Consider the following 20,489-nt stretch of genomic DNA (forward strand, 5'->3'; position numbering starts at 1 on the left):
CGGTGAATCAGTGGAGTTCATTGCTACACCAGCCTGAGGCAGACGTGGTAGTGTACTGGCTAGCACAACGCTCTCCAGTACAGGAGACCCGGGTTCAATTCCTGCCACTGTAAGGAGTTTGTACATTCTCCATGTGACCGCATGGATTTCTTCCAGGTGCTCCAACTTCCTCCCACAGTCCCAAGACGTATCGGTTGATAGGCTAATGGATCATTGTAAATTGTGTCACGATTAGGCTAGGACTAAACTGGGGGTTGCTGGGTGGTGTGGCTCAAAGGACTCGAAGGCCCTACTCCATGCTATATCTCATTAAATAAATCCTCAGCCTAGTCCTATGTACTTGCTCCCATCATACCTCTCTCATCCATGTATCTATCTAAACTTCTCTTCAATGTTACAATTGAACTGTTATCTACAATGTCATCTGGTAACTCGAGCCACCCTCTGAGTGAAGAAGTTCTCTCCCAGATTCCCCTTAGCCCTATTTCACCTTTCAGCCTAAAATTACGACCTCTGGTTCTAGACTCACCCAACCTGAGAGGACAAAGTCTGCAAACGTACATCCTATCTTTGCCCCTTATAATTTTGTATGTTCATATTAGTAGTTAGGAACTGCCCCATGCACTGATGGCCAAAATTAGAAATAGATATTGAAAATAAAAATCCAAAAATATTTATCGGTTCTAATTAGCCCTGATAATGAGACTTCATTAATACACAAGATTTTCATCTGTGATAATTGCTATCCTGTTTGTTCTTTTTTCCCTTTTTTTCTTTTTTTTCTGGGACACAGACATGCCCAGGTGGACACACCCAGCCTGACCTGCCAGGCAGGTCTCCATGCTCTGCATTTCACAGCTCCTACAATCTTTTGTCTCGGTTCAGCATGAACTAGATGGGCTGAAGGGCCTATTCCTGCACTGTACTTTTCTGTGTTGCACTGTGTTGTCACTCTATACTGCCCCCATTCACTCAATGAGCAGATAACCTTGTTCACAGGTTGTCCATATGGTCACATGAGAGACATCAGCCACGATTCCTCCATCCTCCCTGTATGCTCACTTCTGATGTTGGATTTTGGATTTGAAATGTTAGCTTTGTTTCTCTACCCACATGTTGTGGGAAATCAGGGTTCCAGGTTCGGTGATGTACAGGTTACAGGAAGTAGGAACAGGAAGAAGGTTAGCTGTTTATTTACAGGACAATACAGACATTAACCATTTAGTAAACCCTTTAAGCTAAACTCAATTACCAATACTTATGTAACCTGAGTACTGGAAGTAGCAGGACAAATAGACACTAAACATACACACAATACTTCTCTAAAGTGTGAGTCTGGGTGTTCTGCGTTACAGCATACCTCTACTGCCTGCTGTTTCTGCGGCACTCTCGTATAGCTGGTCCATGGCAACCAGAGAGCAATAGAGACCATATGGTCACCGTGTGCTAGACTTAAACCCTATCGGCATTCTGATATCATCGGTGAAACGGAAGATAGTGGGTGGGGCTGCTCCCTACGCGGGCTAGACCCCACCTCCTAAGGGGGGGTGGCTTTCAATGAGCAGGTAAGTTAAGGCACTTACTGCAACACCACAGCCTGACCTGCTGAGCATTTCAAAGTTCGAAGTTAGTTTATTATCAATGTCACCATATGCAACGCTGAGATTCATTTTCTTGCGAGGATACTCGATAAGTCCATACTAGAATAATAGCTCACCAACTGTACATTCGGCCAGTGTGCAAAAGACAAACTGTTCAAATACAAGAAAAAAATAAATAAACAATAAATATTGAGAACATGAGATGAAGAGTTCTTGATAGTGAGTCCATAGGTTGTGGGAAAATTTCAGTGATCAGGCCAGTGAAGGTGAGTGGAATTATATACTTTGGAGCAAGAACTTGATGGTTGAGGGGTAGTAACTGTTCCTGAACTTGGTAAATTAAGTCCTGAGGCTCCTGTACCCTCTTTCTGATGGCAGCATTGAGAAGAGAGCATGATCTGGGTGGTGGGGGTCCCTGACAGTGGATGCTGCTTTCCTGTGACAAAGCTCTGTGTGGATGTGCTCAATGGTGGGGAGGGATCTACCCGTGGCGGGCTTGGCTGTATCCATTACATTTTGTAGGATTTTCTTGATTTTCTTGATCGCGATACAGCACAGAATGGAATCTTCAAGATCTTCAAGCTGTGCCACCCAGCAATCCCATGACTTAACCTTAGCATCATGGGACAATTTACAATGACCAATTAATCTACCAACCAGTGTGTATTTGGACTGTGGGAGGAAACCGGAGCACCCAGCGGAAACCTACAGGCTCACGAGGAGAAAGTGCAGACTCCTTACACGAAGCAGTCCTTTACCTTTTTGATCAACGTTGTAACCACCTGTTTTAATCATTCATATTTTTCCCTGTTCCTTTAGGACTTTCTTGTCGACCACTATATAATGTTAGCTTTCTTATGCTGATCAGAAAGAACACAGTACAAAGGAGGATGTATTTTGCTCAGAAACAAATATATTAAAAAACTCAATTCTGCTCCAGCAGTTTGCTAACAATTCACCAGTATACCTTTGGTTGATCAAAGAAAAGTTATTTGATTATGACTTTAGAACTTGCACAAAACTTATGGCTCACAGTACTTGGTTCTCAAGGCACCAGGAAATGTAAACATTGATGCTGTGCCGCAAAATTATCCAAATTTACTAAAGCACAAATGAATCAATGTCAGTATCCTATCTCAAGCCAAAATGCAAGGGAGCATATGACCTAAGTTCATGATATGGAGTTATAAAACTTGAGTAGCAGAGTCTGAGGTGAGATCTGCTAGAGGTTTATAAGTTTAAAAGAAGCATAGATCAAGTAGATAGACAGTATCTTTTCCCCAGGATTGAAATGTCTAAAGCTACAGGGCATGCACTTAATGTGAGAGGGGGAAGTTTCAAAAAAGATATGAGGGGCAAGTTTTTTACCGAGAGTGGTGCGTGCCAGGTACACATTGCCTGAGGCTGCCATGTGGATGCAGATACACTGGGGACTTTTAAGAGACTTGTGAGAGAAATGGAAGGATATGGACATTGTGTAGGTAGAAGGGATTAGTTTAGTTAACCATTTTCTTACTAATTTAATTGGTTTTGCAGAACATTGTGGGCTGAAGGGCTTGTTCCTGTGTTCTCTTATGTGATTAAGTCATACCAGCTTTGAAAGTAAGAGAAAATTGATCACTTTTCTCAATTTCAACACATCTGCCTGTTACATCCTAACACGTAAAAAAGCTAAAGGCTGAGTTTCATTCCTTACGCGAATAAATTATATTTTTCAAGCCCACTGAGTGAACATTTATGCCAGCTCAGCCCTTGCAGAGATCAATCAAAATGACATGAATCAAAGATCAAAACCACATGTCCCATGAGCACTATAGCCCCTCTGCTGGCTTGGAAAAGAATAACGAACAACTACTGTCTATACTTAATGCACTGTATACTAGTATGCTGCCACTGATAGATCTGATGGGTATAGCGAGAGTTCAGCAGCTTCTGAGATGATGGCATTGCATAGTTGAACACTGCATGAATATAGATCATAAAGCTGGGTTGGAGAGATTTTCAAAGTCAAAGTAAATTTATTATCAAAGTACATATAGGTCACCATATATTACCTTGAAATTCATTTGCTTGTAGGCATTTATAAGAAAATAAAGAAATACTATAGAATTTTGAAAACTATACATAACAATGACTGATAAATAACCAATTGACGACATATTGTGCAAATAAATAACTAATTAAATGATACTGACTACCTGAGTGGTAGAGTCCTTGAAAGTGAATCTATAGGTTGTGGAGTCATTTCAGAGTTGAGGTGAGTGAAGTTATCAATGCTCTTTCAGGAGCCTGATGGTTGTAGGGTAATAACTGTTTGTGACCCTGGTGGTGTGGGACGTAAGGCTCCTGTACCTCCTACCTGCTGGTAGTAGCGAGAAGAGTGCATGGGCTAGACGGTGGGGTCCTTGATGACGGTTGCTGTTTTTTTCTGGCAGTGCTCCTAGTAAATGCATTCAATAGTGCTTTGCCTGTGATAGACTGGGCGGTAGCCATCACTTTCTGTAGATCTTATGGAGTGTCTTAAAAAAAACAGAGATATGGAGAATTTAGCATGGTATTGCAGAGGGTTTGGGGCTTGGCAGGTGATGGAACATTTTTGATAGTGGAATGATTAAGTACAGGGATGGCCCTGATGATCAGAACTGGAGGATCTAGGTGGTTTGTAAGACTGGAAGACACTTCAAATATTGGAGGGGCCGAACCATGATGTGATATGAAGAACAAAGAAGGGAATTTCAAATTCAAACTGCTGACGTGGTGTTGTTTCAATCACATTAATGGAGTCATACAACACAGTCAAAAGTCTTATGGCCTCCAAGAACCTGAAGACCACCAAATACTCACCTACACTTATTCAATTTACCAACACTTGGCCATATAAGACCATAAGATATAGTAGCAATATTGGGCCATTTGGCCCATTGAATCTGTTCCGCCATTTCAAGGCTCATCTAATTTTTCTTGTAGCCCCAGTCACTTCATGTCCCTGTATCGCTTCATGTCCTGACCAGTCAAGAATCTGTCAACCTCTGTCTTAAATATACGTAAAGAGTTGGCTTCCACAGCTGCCTGTGGCTATGTATTCCATAGATTCACCACTTTCTGGCTAAAGAAATGCCTCCTCATCTCTGTTCTAAAAAGGTGCCCCTTTATTCTGAGGCTGTGTCCTCTGGTCTTAGACTCTCCCACCATAGGAAACATCTTCTTCACATCTATTCTATCGAGACTTATCACTATTTGATGGGCTTCAATGAGTTCACTCCCCATTCTTCTGAATTCCAGTGAATACAGGCCCAGAGCCATCAAACACTCTTTATATGACAAGCTGTTCAAACTTGGAAACATTTTTGTGCACCTCCTTTGAACCTTCTCCAGTTTCAGCACATCCTTTCTAAGATAAGGGGCCCAGAACCACTCACAATACTCCAAGTGAGGTCTTACCAGTGCTTTATAAAGTCTCAACATTACATCCTTTCTTTTATATCGCAGTCCTCTTGAAATGAATGCTAATGTCATATTTGCCTTCCTCAACACAGATTCTACATGCAGACTAACCTTTAGGGAATTCTGCACAAGATTTGTGTATTTTGTCTTCTTTTTGAAAATAGTCGACCCTTTCAATTCTTCTACCAATGTGCATGACCATACACTTCCCAACATTGTATTCCATCGGCCACTTCTTTGCCCATTCTCCTAATCTAAATTCTTTTGTAGTCTCTCTACTTCCTCAAACCTACTTGCCCCTCCATCTATCTTTGTATTGTCTGCAAAATTTGCAACAAAGCCATCAATTCCATCATCCAAATCATTGAAATATAATGTAAAAAGAATTGGCCTCAACACAGACTCCTATGGAACACCACTTGTCACTGGTGGCCAACCAGGAAAGGCTCCCTTTATCCCCACTTTTTGCCTCCTGCCAATCAGCCATTGCTTTATCCATGCTAAAATCTGTTCTGTAATACCATGGGCTTGTAGCTTGTTAAGCAACCTCACATGCTGCACTTTGTCAAAGGCCTTCTGAATATCTAAGGACACAACATCAACTGATTCTCCTTTATCTATCCTGCTTGTTATTTCTTCAAAGAATTCCAAAAGATCTGTGAGGCAAAATTTTCCCTTGAAGAAACCATGGCCTATTTTATAAAGTGCCTCCAAGTAGCCTGAGACCCTTAATAATTGACTCCAACATCTTCCCAACCACTGAGGTCTGACTAACTGGCTTATCATTTCCTTTCATTTGCCTCTTTCCCTTCTTCAAGAGTGGAGTAAATTTTGCAATTTTCCAGTCTACTGGAACCATTCCAGAATCTAGTGATTCTTGAAAGATCATTCCTAATGCCTCCACAATCTCTTCAGCCTGGGGTGTTCACCATCTGGTCCAGGTGACTTATTTACTTTCAGACTTTTCAGTTTCCCAAGAACCTACTCTCTAGTAATGGTAACTTCACACACTTCATGATCCCTGACGCCTGGAACTTCCACCATACTGCTAGCATCTTCCACAGTGAAGACTGATGTAAAATACTTATTCAGTTTGTCTGCCATTTCCTTGTCCCTCATTACTACCTCTCCACCATAATTTTCCAGTGTTTCAATATCCATTCTTGCCTCTCCTTTACACTTTATGTATCTGAAAATGTTTTTGGTATCATCTTTTGTATTATTGGCTAGCTTTCTTTCATATTTCATCTTTACTGTCTTTATGTGTTTTTTAGTTACCTTTAGTTTGTTTAGAAAGTGAAAGCATGTATTTTGGGTATATACCTCAAGAATGGTTGAAAAGAGATAAATATTTAATGAATACACTGTTGGTGGCTGGTAAAAAGACTCTTACTAGGAAATGGTTATCACAGGAGAGCCCAACTCTAAATGCATGGATGGAAATTACAATGGAGATTTATAAAATGGAGAAGATAACAGCTTCTGTTAATCATAAGTTGGAACAATTTGGTTCATGCTGGGAAAAATGATTTAACTGCATAACACCTTATAGGCCTGATTTTATTCTCACAAATCAATGAATATGTTTCTATAGGTGTATACCTCAGATAAATATTATGTGGAGATTTGTGGCATATATGACTATATGATATATATGTACAATATCTGAAATACATCTTATGGAAATGTTTGTTTGATGATGAACTTCAATAAAAAAATAAATTACAAACAAAAGCTTCCCAATCATCTAACTTTGCATTAATTTTTGTTCTACTATATGCCCTTGCTTTGGTTTTTATGCTGGCTTTGATTTCTCTTGTTGGCCACGGTTGTCATCTTGCCTTTACAATACTTCTTCCTCTTTATGATTTATATATCCTGCACCTTCCAAATTGCTTCCGGAAATTCCAACCATTGCTGCTCTGCTGTTATCTCTGCCAGTGTTCTTTTCCAATCAATTCTGGCCAATTCCTCTCCCATGCCTCTGTAATTCCCTTTACTCCACTGGAATGCTGATACATCTAACGTTAGCTTCTCCCTCTCAAATTGCAGGGTGAATTCTATCATTATGATCATTTCCCTAAGGGTTCCTTTACCATCAGCTCTCTAATCTATTCTAGTTCATTGCACAACACCCAATCTAGAATAACTGATCCCCTGGTGGGCTCAATCACAAGCTGCTCTAAAAAGCCCTCTTGTAGGCATTCAATAAATCATCCCTCCTGGAATCCCACACCATCCTCCTTTTCCCAATCTATCTGCATATTGAAATACCCCATGACTATTGCAACATTACCCTTTTGGGCATGCATTTTCTATCTCCTGTTGTAATTTGTAGACCACATCCTAACTTCTGTTTGGGGGTCTGTATACAACTCTCATCAGGGTCTTTTTACTCTTGCAGTTCCTTAACTCTATCCATAACAATTCAACACCTTCTGACCTTATGTTACCTCCTTCTAAAGATTTGATTTCATTTTTTACCAACAGAGCAATGCTGCCCTTTCTGTCTTCCTGCCTGTCCTTTTGATCCAATGTGTATTCTTGGACATTACGCTCCCAGCTATAATCTTCTTTCAGCCATGACTCCGTGATGCCTACAACATCATGCATGCCAAGCTGCAACTGTGCAACAAGTTCATTTACTTTATACCATATACTGCACTCATTACAATTTAACACCCTCAGCCCTGTATTCCCCCTTTTTGATTTTGTCTGCCTTTTACATTGCAGCTCATCCTGTTGACTGTAATTTTGTCCTATAAAGATGAGTCTCTCCTCACTACACATTGTCTGTTTGTCAACCAGCTGCCTCATCTTCATTATCATCTGCCTTTCCTATGATAATTCCTGCACTGAAATATACGCAGCTCAGAACACTAGTCACACCATACTCAACCTTAAATTCAATTCCTTAAATTTGTCTGAGTTCTTACCAACATCTACCTCAACAACCTCTCCATCTAACTGTTCTGGCAATCTGGTTCCCATTCCCTTTCCACTCTAGTTTAAACCTCACCGTGCAGCATTTACAAACCTTCCTGCTAGGATATTAGGTCCCCACCAGTTCAGGTGAAAACTGTCCCTTCTGTACAGGCAACACTCACAAAATGATGGGGAATGCAGCAGGCCAGGCAGCATCTATAGGAAGAAGTACAGTCAACATTTTGGGCTGAGACTTTTTGTCAGGGCTAACTGAAAGAAGAGATAGTAAGAGATTTGAGAGGGGGAGGGGAGATCTGAAATGATAGGAGAAGGGGTGGGGAGGGATGAAGCTAAAAGCTGAAAAGTTGATTGGCAACAGAGCTGGAGAAGGGAAAGGATCATGGGACGGGAGGCCTAGGGAGAAAGAAAGGTGGGGGGGGGGGAACACATCAGAGGGAGATGGAGAGCAGGCAAGGAGTGATTGTGAGAGGGGCAGAGAGAGAGAGAGAGAGAGAGAAAGAGAAAGAAAAGAAAAAAGAGGGGGAAAATAAACAAACACACAAACAAATAAATAAATATATAGGGGATGGGGTAAGAAGGGGAGGAGGGGCATTACCGGAAGTTAGAGAAGTCAATGTTCATGCCATCAGGTTGGAGGCTACCCAGCCAGTATATATGGTGTTGTTCCTTCAACCTGACTGTGGCTTCATCTTGACAGTTGAGGAGGCCATGGATTGACATATCAGAATGGGAATGGGATGTGGAATTAAAATGTGTGGCCACTGGGAGATCCTGCTTTTTCTGGTGGACAGAGCGTAGGTGTTCAGCGAAATGGTCTCCCAGTCTGCGTTGGGTCTCACCAATATATAGAAGGCCCCACATTCCTTTGAAAAGAACCCAATGCTCCAAAAATCTTGTGCCGTCCCTCCTACACCAACCCCGTAGCTACGTGCTAAACTTTATAATCTTCCTAGTTCTGGCCTTGTTAGCACCTTGCATGGGTGGCAATCCTGAGATCACAACCTTGGAGGCGCTGCCCTTTAACCCAGCACCTTGAAATCACTATGCAGAATCTCGCCACTCATCCTACCCACAGGGCTACTCTGCACTGGCTCCTTAACCCCTTTCCCTTTCCTGACTGTCACCCAGTCACCTGTGTCCTGCACCTCACTATATATCATATCTATTACCCCTCAGCCTCCCAAATGATCAGGAGTTCATCCAGTTCCAGCTCCAACTTGTAACTGCTATGCCCTGGCAATTCAAGTGTATACATATGTAGGTCCTTCTTAAATGTTACATAAATACCTTGGGGATCTGCAGAGATATGGCATGACATCAGAAACCCTGGCAAACTTCTCTACAACTGTGGTGGAAAGTGTGCTGACTGGCTGCATTACAGCCTGGTCTGGGAACACCAATACCTTTGAGCAGAAAATCCTACTGAAGATAGTGGATTTGGCCCAGTACATCTCGGGTAAAACCCTCCCAACAGTTGAGCACACTTACCTGAAACATTGCCGTAGAAAAGCTGTGTCTATCATCAAAGATCCTCACCATCCAGGCCATGCTCTTTACTCACTGCTGCCATCAGGTAGAAGGAACAGGTGCCTCAGGACTTGCATCACCAGGTTCAAGAACAGTTAATACTTCTCAACCATCGGGATCTTGAGTAAAAGGGAATAGCTACACTCATTTAAGGACTCTTTTATCTTGTTATTTCATGCTCATTATTTATTGCTATTTACTCACTATCTGCATTTGCACAGTTTGTTTGCAGTTTACAGATCCTGTTTACAAGTTACTTTTCTATAGATTTGCTGATTATGCCTGCAGGAAAAAGAATCTCCCGGTCATAAACGGAGACATGTGTGTACTCTGATAATAAATTTTACTTTGACCATTGACTTGAAATACCTGCCTCCACTCAGTCTGCTTCAAGCAGTACGTTCCAGATTCCAAACACCTTATGGTGAAAAATAGTCTGCTTTAGATTCTAAACTTCTTACCCCTCTCCCTAAATCTTTGCCCTTTAGCTGATGAGGTAATGTAGGTTGTGAGTGGAGAATTGATGAACAGAGAAGAATTGATTTGAGTTGGCGCATGAGCAGTGGAGTTTAAATTAACTAAACTTTATACAGGAGGGAAGCCAATGATACATTGGTTCAGAACTGCTGAGAAGAATAAAGAGGGGTAGCTTACTTTTGTCATTAGACCAAACTCTTATTTACCCACTGCTGTTTTTCTGACACTTTCAGCTTTTTTCTTTAAGTGCCAACCTTTGACTCATCCATTGGACATTACTTTGGGCAATTGTGCCTGTTTTTGAAGCATTCTTGAATGCTGTTCATTTTGAGATGTGGGTTCCTGGTCATATACTGTGCAACAATTGGGCTTATAGTCAGGGTATCAACAGGAATTAGGAATCCCACAGTGGAACTGGCTTACATTTCCAAGCACAGATGTTCATGATATGTAAGCTGCCTGCCTAAAAGACTGTAGATCAGAGATTATTCGACTTTTCTGTATCATTATGAGTCTTGCAGTAATTGAGGGAACAAAGTGATACGTTTAGGTAAGAGACACACACCCATTGTCTAGGCCCTTAAAAATCAGAATCTTGGCACTTAGGTCGTGTTTAAGAAGTTTTCTTAGAAAAAAGATGTTGACTTTGTGAATACTTTTCCTGAGATAGTACCAAAAATGGATTTCAACATTAAATAAGCCAGCTTCATAAACTAAGATGTTTTACGCTGTTTGATCTGGCTGCATTTCTGCTGCAGAAAAATGCAGAATTCAACTCACTGATAGATAATGCCCATTGTGTTTCTCTGACTTTTTGGACGAACTTGCAGACCCATGCTCTTTTCTCATAACTCATGTAAGTATTTCATTTGTAGACATATATCCAACATCTTTTCAAAGATATTAGTTTTATCTGCATGTATGGTTAGTGCATTCTGCAAAATATTCTCCAAGCAAGGTGGGGAGTGGGGGTGGGGGAAATAGGAATTGGAATAGTAGTTGGTTTATTATTGTCACAGGTACTGAGATACATTGAAAAGTTTGTCTTGCATACAATTCATAATGGTCAAATCATCACACAGTGCATTGAGATAGAGCAAGGTAAAACAATGATGCAGAATAATAAACACAACAGATTCTGCAGAATAATGCAGAAGAAAGTGTTCAACAGCGGGAGGATGGAAAAATCAGTAATCATCAACACAAATCCACTGCTTTTTCAGATGATTGTGTGCTTGTGCTCTGTAGCATATGTTTCCCATTAGAGATTACTGCAGAGCAGAAGCAGATTGATATGTGGTCAGCTGGTGTGAAGTGGACCCTGGTCAAATTTCTGCAGGAGGTCCAATTGAAATATTCAGGTTGACGTTAGAATGGCACTGACTGAGGGTGGTGACTGGTTGCTTTTTAGCTCTGTGTTCTGTTAACACAGTGGTGAAATAATGACAAGGAAAACAATGTTACAGAGCGTACCTTTTATCTATTAATATAACCAGTGAGAAGGGAGACGGATTGTAAGATGGATGTGCACTCTATCAATTCTGACACTGTAATGGATGTTTGCAGCATGCACAGAACCACACTGCTAGAATAGAGATTCCTATCATTTTGGCTCTCCCAATGATGAAGGTCAAGACATCTATTTAATACAGGGTCTTACAGTGTCTCTAGGCAAGTGCCTCTACATAGAAGTTTGTAAAGATTCGGTACATCATTGTCAACATATCTCAGAAAAGATGTGGTGTCATTGGAGAGGGTCCAGAGGAGGTTCACAAGGATGATTCCAGGAATGAAGGGTTTAAAATATGAGGAGTGTTTGGCAGCATTGGGACTGTACTCACTGGAAATTAGAAGAATGCAGGGGGGATCTCATTGAAACCTAATGAATGTTGAAAGGATTAGATAAGGTGGATGTGGAGAGGGTGTTTCCTATAGTGGGGGTGTCCAGAACTAGAGAGCATAGCCTCAAACTTGAGGGATGATCCTTTAGAACAGAGGTAAGGTGGAATTTTTTTAATCAGAGAGTAGTGAGTCTGTGGAATGCTCTGCCACAGACTGCAGTGGAGGCCAATTCCGTGGGTATATTTAAAGTGAAAATTGATAATTTCCTGATTGGTCAGGGCATCAAAGGTTCTGGTGAGAAGGCAGGTGTATAGGGTTGGTGGGATCTGGGATCAACCATGACAGAATGGTGGAGCAGACTTGCTGGGCTGAATGGCGTAATTCTGTTTCTATGTTTTATGGTCTTATGGTTTTATCTAACACTTTGACAAACTTCCATAAACATGTCATGGAGAATATACTGTCTGGTAGCAATATGGCCTGGTATGGAAACACCAATGCTCTTGAACAGAAAAGCCTACAAAAAGTAGCGGATAGGGCCTAGTCCATCACGAGTAAAGCCTACCCCCTTCCCCCCCACCAACACTGAGCACATCTACACAGAGCGCTGTTGTAGGAAAGCTGCATCTATCATTAATGTCCCCCACCATCCAGGACATACTCTCTTCTCACTGCTGTACCAGGAGCTTTAGGATCCACACCACCAGGTTCAGGAGCTGTTATTACCCGTCAGCCATCGGGCTTGTGAACCAAAGGGGATAACTTCAATCAACTTCACTCACCCCATCACTGTACAGTTCCCACAATCTATTGACTCACCTTCAAGGACTCTTCATCTCATGTTCTTGATATTTATTTATTTATTTATTATTCTTTCTTTTTTTTCTCTTACTTTTTGTGTTTACACAGTTTGTATTTTTTTGCAGATTGGTTGTTGTCTGTCAAGTTGGTTATGGTCTTTCATTGATTCTATTGTGTTTCTTGAATTTACTGTGACTGCCTGCAAGGACATGAATCTCAGGGTTGTACATGGTGACGTATATGTACTTTGATAATAAATTTGCTTTGAACTTTGAGAAGGCGGTGACATTGTCACAGTAGTATAACTTTAAGAGCCCAGAATGGACTGAAAAAAACCAGGCTATGTTCTTGAAGGATTCATTGAGCTTCAGTCAGGTGCTTACACCCTTTTACACCTGCTTTAAAGTAATACCTGCATCAGTGGGAATACAGTGCTGTGAACCTGTGAAATTCTAAGGTGCCTCTAGGGGGCAATGCTGGGTGTACGTTCTCCATTTTCAGGAAACACAAGGTGGTAGTTCCCAATAAATTAGATGGAAAATAATGCACAGAACTAGGCCAGTCAGTTCAAATGGTGCATGCTGGTGTTTATATGTCAACTCCCAGTCTTTAAACAGAGAATTCACTTACGTAATGGTAAGGATCTGGTCACAAATGAGTTGCACATTGGGAGAGTAAACCTTTTCCTTAGGTCAAGGGATTGTAACTGCATTAATGAAATCTTTAACTTCTGGGACCTTGTGGATATTGCCACACAGCAACATATTATTTCTGCTGTGTCTGGAAATGTGTAAACTGGCTCCTTAAAACTGACAGTGTGGGGGAATAACAGCTCTGGAGGGTGGTTTTCTTTTGGTGTGTTTATGATTCTGCACAAATGAAGCAGAAATGATGGAAAATGGAGCATATGACATCAGCAGATTATTGCTGTCCCCTGCCCAGTCATTCACTGGAACACTGGGCTGGCCTGGGTTCAGATAGTGATCAGGTTCAGCACTTCAATGGCTCCTACTTCCTAAAGCCCAGTAAGATGCACAGTTGTGAGGAGGGTCATTTACTGTAAGGGATGGATTCTCCATTCCAAGGCAAATATTCCAACTCTGGAAAAAATGAACATTTAGATGAGATGCCTGTCTTTGAATGATGATCAGATTCGACATAGTGCTGCTGGCCTTGCCTTGTGATTACGTCTGAAATAATATTGAATTTAGGAGATGCAATGTTATGTTGAAGTAGTATAAGACATTGGTGAGGCCTAATTTGGTCACCTACCTACAGGAAAGATGTAAATAAGGTTGAAAGAGTACAGAGAAAATTCAAAAGGATGTTGCCGGGACTGGAGGACCTGAGTTATAAGGGAAGATTGAATAGGTTAGGACTTATATTCCTTAGAATTTAGAATATTGTGATGAGATTTGATAGACATATTACAAAATTATAAGATGTATAGACAGGGTAAATGCAAGCAGGCTTCTTCCACTGAGATTGGGTGAGACTACAACTAGAGGTCATGGGTTAAGGGTGAAGGGTGAAAAGTTTAAGGGGATCATGAGGGGAAACTTCTTCATTCAGAGGGTCATGAGAGTGTGAAGTGAGCTGCCAGTGCAAATGGTGCATGCAAACTCGATTTCAACATTTAAGAGAAGTTTGGATAGGTACATGGATGGTAGGGGTATGAAGGGCTGTGGTCTGGCTACAGGTTGATGGGACTAGGCAGTTTAAGTGGTTTGGCATGGACTAGATAGGCTGAAGGGCCTCTTTGTGTTGCATTTTTCTATGGCTATATGACTATGTTACTAATACAGATAAAAATCTTGCATTTAAAATCTGTGGGTATAATGTTAAGGTGGTTGATGAGGAGGCACAGGTGTTTGAAACAGAAGGCTTAATGTGGCTTTGGTGGCTGACCTTTAAAGGGGTAATTTTTAAATCCCGCTCTGGGTTACGAGGGCAATATTATTGCTGCAGAAAACTCTGTGACAAGGAGGTCGCAGGAATGGATAGGCACACATTACGAAGTCATACTTGGATCTTCCAATGAGAAAACTAGGAGTCAGTAGCAACAGAATCCTTGGAATCAATAGTAGACCTTCCTGAAGTCATTTTTGAAGGCTATGACCACTTTGTTGACTCAAGATTTTCAGTACGGCCCTAAAGGTACAGTGTACCAGCTAGGCATCTGAAATATGCCCAGTGCTCCCTATTTCCATCCAGAACATTTTATTTAACTCTTTACTTGAAGCTGTAGCAGATTTCTGGGCTGTGCATCACTTATCCTTTGTCCTAACTGTCTTCCATATCAAAACTGAAAACACACCTTCCTTACAACACATGAAATTGACTCCCTCAGATATTAGGGTCGTCCTTATCTGCAATACGGTTCTTGTCATTCCCTTCGAGTCTTAATCTCCTCAGAAAACAATCACATGTCTTCTTTTCCTTCCTCTGTAGGGGGAAGTGACCTCTGATGCCTGGGAAACTCAAGCCACTCGCCAGTCATCTGGCACATGCAAAATAATTCTGAACAATCTTCTCCGTTCAAGGGTTTGGTATCCTGTTCCTGCTTACTTCGAGAGCCTCACAGAACACCTTGGACCACCTGGAGTGCTTATTTTTCCAGTGAGTTGACTGTGAGAGCTTCCAGGTTTCAAGCTGAAGGCTCGAGTTGGCATCTGTGCATCTTCAATATTTGTGGTAATTTGGAGACTGCTCCCTGGAATGTTGACAAGCCTCTCAATGGCAGCCCTTTTGATCTGAAGTTTGAAGTCAACAGTGCATGAATGTTTTCCATAAATTACCAGAGTTTCCAGGTTAGAGCCATAAGCAATAAAGCTGACTAACATTCTAATCCATAGTACTACACAAAAAGTCTTAGGCACATACAGTTTATATAGCTAGGGTGTCTGAAGCTTTTGCACAGTACTGTATTTGTCAGTGTGGAGCGGAGAGTGCGTTTGTAAACCTGGCGGGAGCAAAGGATGTTGGGACTGGCAAGGGTGGAGTGTCATGGAACAAGTGTGGGATAGGTGGCAGAGGAGTGGAGCCGGGTTGGGGTGGTGCCAGTGCATATAACTCAGTCCTGAGACAGCAGTCAAGGTCATTTGATTCCAAACAATCGCTTTATTAGTCATTATAGAATGTCTCGCTGGTGCTTCTCACTGCCTACCCTCCCCTTTACCCTTTTCCCAACCATGACTCCCCTCTTCCTGCCCCTTTCCCACTCTCAGTCCACAATAGGGACCCATTTCAAAATCAGGTTAATCATCACTCAGGTACATAGTACAGTGCAATACATAAAATTACCATAGTACTGTGCACACAGATTGACGGCTTACATAGTATCTTGCAGTGTAGGCTGACATAGAGGAAAGGACTATTCATCATTAGGCCTTTGAGAATACATTTGGAATGAATTAAAACAGGTGCTTCTGAAATATCAGAAATGTCATTTGTGGGATCTAAAAACTTTGCCTTCTGCAAGAGATTTCAGACTTTATTTAATCTTTAGGTTTCTTCCAGATCTGGCAGGTACCATTAAGTCTACTCCCCCATCTGTCAGCAGCCGTCAACATTGCCCCAGGCTGCCTCGTACCTGGCAGGGCACTTGATGCAGCAATCACCGGCGTTGACTGGGTATTCCACTGGTCTGGATTGGGCCTATAGCAGGTAGTCCTCTCTCTGTCAACCCTGTCTCCATGGTCCTGACTCTGGACATGTGCAGCACCTGTTGAGAGTTTATGGGACACCGAGTTCATGTGTGGCCACTGGTGCACCATGACGCATGGCCACGTAAAGTATCCTTTATCTATTGAGACAGCATGGAATCTTCCCTTCCAGTCCTTTGAGCCATGCTGTCCAGTATCTGCTGATCTAACTCCAAACTAATCACAGGACAATTTACAATGATCAATTACTGGTACATCTCTGAACTGTGGGAGGAAACCGGAGGAAACCCACGCGGTCATGGGGAGAACGTACAAACTGCTTACAGGCAGCAGTAGGAATTGAACCAGGTCACTGGCTTTGTACAGTGTTGTGCTAGCCACTACGCTACCGTGCTATGCTTATTTAATTTAGTTTTTAAAAAATATATATTGACTATTATCTTTTATGGCACATTACAATTCTCAGCCCAGCGGTGCAGATTGTCCTCACATCTGAACCCAAGTGTCAGGTAAAATCTTCACACTCAGTCTTTTGGAACGTGATGAGCCTTGAATCTTCTGATTTAAGAGACAAAGTTGTCACAAACCAGAGTTCACATTAGTCCCACGAGGCTTTTATTCAGATAATGGGCTCCTTCAAACGAGCTCTAGACTGAGCATAAGTAACAAGGACAAGTATTTTCACAAGCAATAATCTGTGCTCTTAAATTCCATTTATGGTGATGAAAGCTGCTCCTGAGATAACTGAGATAATATCCTGAGGACGTTCCTCATCTTTGTATCTGGATGAACAAGATTCTTCTCCCCCAACTGCCATCAAGGAGGAGGTACAGGAGCTTGAAGACACACACTCAATGTGCCTTCCCCTCCGCCATCACACTTCTGAATGGATAATGAACCCACGTACACTAACTCACCAGTTCCCCCCTTTTTTTTGTTCTCTCTTTGCACTATTTATTTAAAATAATTTTTTATAATTATTTGTTATTGTAATTTATTGTTTTATTATTATTATGTTTTGCAATGTTCTGCTGCTGCAAAATAACAAATTGCACAACATTTGCCAGTGATATTAAACTTGATACTGATTCTGATTCAGGTGAAAGTAGTTCTGGTGATGCCAGAGTTACTGGTGATGCCGGTCGTGGTAACAAAACTTGATGGCACAATGGTGATAATGGTGGTGGCAGAGATGATGGTGATCATATCAGGGATGACAATGGTGATGGAACACAGCGCTGAAAGCATCTGGAGCAACAAACATTAAACTGCTGGAGGAACTCAGCAAGTCACGCAGCAACAATGGAGGAGAATATACTGTTGATGTTCTGGACCGGGGCCCTTCATCAGAACTGTTTATTCCCTGGCTGGATGAGCTTCTCCAGCATTTTGTGTGTGTTGCTCAAGATTTCAGAACCACTTGTTTCTGAAGGCATTTTGTAATTCTATGATGCAATTTTAATGCTAAATTGAAATTGCTCTTGTTATTAATAACTAAAAAACAACCTTAATGTTTTTGGTACAAGTGCTTTAAAGAGAACAAATCAGGGATTGTCTGTGCAGAGGACAAAATAATTCAGCTTTCTGATATGGCGTCAACATTGATCTGCTTAAAAGCAGATGACATGAAGTTTCCTTACCTGACAAGTTAACTGCTGTGTTCTCAGCAAAGACAGTTGTTCAAATGCAGTCTTTACCAGATTTCCTGCTTTTATAGCTGACTTTTTTTCTACCTTCAAGGTCACTTGTTCTTTAGTGTATAAAAGTAGTGCTTGCATTTACGTTATACCTCTCACCATCTCCGGAGATCAAGAAGTGCAAATGAATTAGTTACTGTTCTAATTTTGGGAGATGTGGCAGCCATGTTTTATAGAGCAAGAAACCAAAAAGACCGAGATGCACCCCGATGTGCCAGCTTCTGGGGTTTGGACGCTCAAACTCTCTAGTGTATGATTAGCTGGCACGGCCCCTTTAAGGGTTTAGGACCATCCGCTAATTGGCAATCTTGTTTTCGGCGCCAGGAGTTGATTATTTAAAGAGCACCTGAATGGAGCAATGGTGCTGAATTGTAAGCCCAACCAGAGATTGTTTAGCATTTTGTTTTGTGCTCAGTTCTTTATCCAGTTTTATTCCGTGTCTTGATCCTAGCCTCGGATGCCCCTGCATTTGGGTCCAAGTCCTCGTCAAGGACTTCTTTCACAGTATGATTGAGCTAGTATGGACTCAGCTGGGTATCAGAGTCTTTTGTCCACTGTGACCAGCCACAGTGAGAAGATTTCCAGACAGAGCCTGGAGATTCACGACCTCCAGGTAGCTGTTTGTCGACTTTCACAAGGAGGAAGCCAGAGCCATTCGTGAGGGCCAGTCAGTCACTCTGCAGAGCCAGTACATCTCCCACTCTGGAGAGATTCAACAGTGACTGGGCTCCTATCATGGCTTCCTCATTCAATGCTCCTTAGTGTTTGAACTCCAGTCATCCTAGTTCCCTTCAGAGTGTGGAAAGGTGGCCTTCATTATCTCCCTTCTGACTGGGAGGGATTTGGCCAGGACTACCGCACATTGGAAACAAATGTTAGAGGTTTGCTGGGATTCAGATGAATTCATGAGGGAGGCATTCCATCACCCTGCCAGAGCCAGTTGAGCCTCGGACTGTCTGATGAAGTTTTGATGGGGTGGATGGTCAACAGCCGACTACCCTACCGAGTTTCAGACCTTGGCCCAAGGGAGTGGCTGGTATGAGGAAGCCTTGCCCACTCGATACTGTAATGGACTCCAATTCAAACTGAAGGATGTCCTCAGTTGAGAGAGCCTGCAGAGGACAGAGGTTCTGATTGAATAATCCCTTCACCTTGATAGTCATCTGGCAGAGTGTAAGCAGGACGACATCAAGAGGTTAAAGACGGTTAGCCTGAGCCCAGCCTCAACGCATCATGGTTCCACCCCCCATCTCGGACCAGGACCTGCCTGCCCCCTCTTCAGGACTCAAGTCAAGCCCATGCAGATCGGCTGCACTAGACTCTCTGCCAGTGAGGTGTCTGTTATTACTGTGAGGCGACAGGCCACCTGCGGGCCAAACCCCTGAGGTGGCAGCCATTGAGAGAACAGCAAGGAACATTCAGTGTCCGGAGGATGGTGATGGTAGTGGCCACTGCTCCCAATCCCATTGATTCTGGTTCCGTGCTGAAGGCGAATATCACCTGGGGTAAGAACCGGAGGCAGGTGAGGGCTTTTGTGGACTCTGGAGCAGCAGGCAATTTTCTGGATAGGGGAACCACCCGTTGGTTCGACATATCACTGCGCGAGTTGAGCTGGTCCCTGCTCGCAACTGTAATGGAAAGTTCCGGGCAGATCCAGCAACAGATTGTGGTCTTGTAGATGAGGACAGAGGAACAGGTGGAAGCCATTGGTTTCTACATGATTGACTCACTATTCATACTCTTGATTCTTGGGTACCCTTGGCTGTCCTAGCATAACCCCTCTGTGGACTGGAGGGAGGGGAGAATCCTTCAGTGTGAGGTGACCTGAGGCCTTCTGGGGACCTAAGTTTGCCCTCAAGGACAGACAGGCCGGTTCCAGCTAATGGGACTCTGTGTGCCTCAACCCTGTTTAGTCGGAACTGCATGGGAAAGCATGGGAAAGAATCTCTAGATCAGGTGAAGACCAAGGAGATGCCCGAGCAGTCTGAAACTCTTGCAGCTATGTCTAAGGAATCCGGCCGCCAGGTGTTGAGAGAAAGAAAGAGTCCTGTACGCAGATCTTAGAAGCCTATTCCCGGTGAGTGGATGGGGAGCAAGGACCATTTGTAATGCCTCACTGCTGTCACCTGAGGATTTGGACTTTGATTAGGCCCCAGTTCATACAAATGAATTTTGTGAACCAAGGGAGGGGACTCTGAGGTCTCTCAAATCACTCCTGCTGCCTCAGAAGCTTCAGGAGTCATCCTCAAAGGGAGGTCCGGAGGAGATTGCAAACTCAAACTAGTCAAGATTCCTTTTGTCTACACGGGCTTGGAGGAGGCCTTCAGCAAGGGAAAGGCCTCGACTCTTCCAGCACACCGACCCTATAGACCTGCTGCCTGGTACTTGCCCTCCAGGACGGGGGGGGGGGGTGCGAGGTGTAGGGAATGTTGATTATCCATGCTTTCAGGCCCAGAGAGAAGTGCAATGGAGGAGTATATAAGGGAGGT

This window comes from Hypanus sabinus, chromosome 1 (genome assembly GCF_030144855.1).
Source record: "Hypanus sabinus isolate sHypSab1 chromosome 1, sHypSab1.hap1, whole genome shotgun sequence".
In the NCBI taxonomy this organism is placed as follows: domain Eukaryota; kingdom Metazoa; phylum Chordata; class Chondrichthyes; order Myliobatiformes; family Dasyatidae; genus Hypanus; species Hypanus sabinus.